We start from the raw sequence: 2,691 nt of genomic DNA, 5'->3' as shown, positions 1-2,691 counted from the left end.
AGAAAGTAAAGTCAGACATAGACCTAGCTAATTCAATAGGGTACTTTTAACCACTACACCATCCTGCCTCCCTCTTTAAAAAAGTAAATGGTGGGCCAGAATCACATGGTAATAATTCAAAGGAGGTCACAGAAAGGCGAGTTTCTAGTAGGCTGGGGTAGTCATGGGCTACAGAGCAGAAGGAAGGGGACCATAGAGAGCATCTAACCCCATGTTTCTCAAAGCTGTTTTTTTTAAATTGTGGTAAAAAAACATATAACATAAAAAAAAAAGATAGAATGCTTCATGAGTTTGCAAGTCACACTTGCACAGGGGCCACGGTAACCTGCTCTGTATCCCTCCAATTTTAGTCTATGTGCTGCTGAAGGGAGCACTCTCAAACTTTTTATCTTACAACCCACAACATCAGATGTATTTTACATCATGACCCAGTAAATACATACTAAATATAATATTTGTATAATAAATATATATAACTGAGAAAAAAAATTTACTTCACAATACTTGTCCTATGCAGTGCGCTCCATTTTTCTACTATGTTTATATAAAATAAAAATAATTCTGGGGCCAGCCCAGTGGCTGAGTGGTTAAAGTTCTGTGTGTTCCGCTTTGGCGGCCCAGGATTCGCAGGTTTGGATCCCGGGTAAGGACTTGCTCTGCTTGTTAGCTGTGCATCCCATATACAAAGTAGAGGAAGACTGGCACAGATGTTAGCTCAGGGCTAACTTCCTCACAAAAATAAATAAATAAATAATAATAATAATTCTGGTCATAGTCCATTTCTGCTACGTTTTGTATCACTCTTTTAAAATAATTCTGGTCATGGTCTGGTCACTATGATCTATAAATACTCATCTAGAAACCTCAACAGATAGGGAAATTGAGGCCCAGAGATGCATTGAGTGCCTAGCTCATTGAGTGTCTTGTAAATAGTAATCCTAAATGTCTTTGTTTTATCTTCTTATGTGACCCAGCAAACCCATAAGGCACCTCAGTGGCAAAGCTGGGATGGAACTCAACTTTCCTGATTCCCAGCCCAGGGTTCTTCAGTCAAGGAAAGTTTGTCACAGAGGAGGGACTCGCCCATGCAGAGTTTCTTCAGAGGCGTGGGGAGAAGTTGGAGGAAACAGTGAAGTTGTGGAAGACTCACGCTGCCCCCACAATGGGCCTTGCCCAAGGTCACAGGGCTCTAGAACAAGGCTGCCAAATTCCGAAGCCCAGCCTGTTTTCTGATTGTCTATCTGGGCTGCACAGTAAAATCACCTGGGGGCTCTTCAACAATACTAATGCCCAGGCTACACTCAGAGTAATTTAATCCAATTATTTAGGGATGGGGGCATGTTCTAAAACGTCCCCAGGTGATTTTAATACAGAGCTACTGCTCTAATGCATTGTAGAAGAGAGCCCTTAAAACCAGTCCTGCTTATTGTTCCAACTCCAGCCAAAATGCCCCCGTCCTAGCGCCATGGGGTCCTGACTTAAATTCAAAGTCAAAAGTAACTGCCTTCCCATTATTGCATTCATCCAGCACCTGTAGATTCTTTTATCCTGTGTCTGTCTCTTCTGCTAGGCGATACACTTATTGAGGGCAGAGCTTATACCTTACTCATCTTTGTATCCAAGCCTGAAATAAATATTTACAGAATGCCCTTTGCTCAGATGGCTCTTTCTCTACACCAGCCAGACCTATGAAATCTACTATGATTCAGCTATAACTCTTAATGAGGGTGATGAAAATTCTCCCCAGAATCAGTTCTACCAAGGACAAGAGGGACACACACTCTAGGAGCTGCCAGATCCTGACCAGTAAAAACAAGGCATTAAAATGCAGTGAGACTGCAGCATCCCTTCTCACATGGCTGGGCTTTCTCTCCCAATTTTTCCCCTCCAGTCGTCTCCTCCAGGTTTTCAGATATCTGACAAGGCAGTGTGGCCCAGTGTGCAGAACTCCAGACAGGAAATTGGAAGACGAACTTCCTGTCCTGGTCATCTCTATCAGTGTATCATGCCATAGGGCCTCGCTATTCTGTTTTGTTCACTAGAAATGACAACATTCCTAACTCAATTGTCACCCTCTCTTCCCTTCCCCCTTGGGGATTATATAAGAACCCTTGTATATGAAAACAAGCTTCGTTCAGGTCCTTGAGCTTTTCTGAGGATAGCTTTGTATAAATATAAGATACCTTTTGTTATTGTTTATAGTTCGTGGGATTGGCGGAAAGAAGCTGAGAGCCAGCAATGCTCGTTTTTATGGGCAGAAAATAGCTCCTGGAAAAACAACCTGATGTGTAGAGCACAATGTTCTTATCAAGCAGACAGAATTATCTTTCCCAGGCAGCCATGAACACAAAACACCTGGTGCACACGTTTCCTGCCCCTTCACATATTTTGAAAGAAAGAGACCTTTACCCTGACCTGTCAAGCAATGATCTTCATGAACTTCTGTCCACAGACTTTGCGACAGTTATCTTGGCTTGCTGCTGTGGATTTAAGTAATAAACAGAGCTGATCGTCACTCATAGGGCATCTTCTTCTCCAGATATCACTCAGACCTTATCAGATCCACACATGCATTTCTTCTTCCTTAAAATGCAGCCACTGGATGAGCTGAGTCAAGGGCTTCCTGAAGCATCGGCCCAACATTGTGTTGGGTGCTGTTGAGAAGATGGGGACCTTGAAGACTTCATCCTG

The 2,691-nt window shown here is 42.8% G+C and overlaps 1 non-coding gene across 1 annotated transcript; it reads right to left on the bottom strand.

Annotated features, from left to right (window-relative positions):
* Window positions 1-267: 267 nt before the first annotated feature.
* On the bottom strand, window positions 268-374 carry LOC139082692 (U6 spliceosomal RNA). The gene has a single exon (XR_011538901.1). It is a non-coding gene; the product is annotated as a U6 spliceosomal RNA (small nuclear RNA).
* Between the last annotated feature and the right edge of the window lie 2,317 nt (window positions 375-2,691).

The sequence above is a fragment of the Equus przewalskii genome, chromosome 3 (assembly GCF_037783145.1).
Source record: "Equus przewalskii isolate Varuska chromosome 3, EquPr2, whole genome shotgun sequence".
Lineage (NCBI taxonomy): Eukaryota > Metazoa > Chordata > Mammalia > Perissodactyla > Equidae > Equus > Equus przewalskii.
The sequence above is the reverse complement of the archived record's forward strand: the minus strand, read 5'-3'. Positions and strand labels throughout refer to the sequence as shown.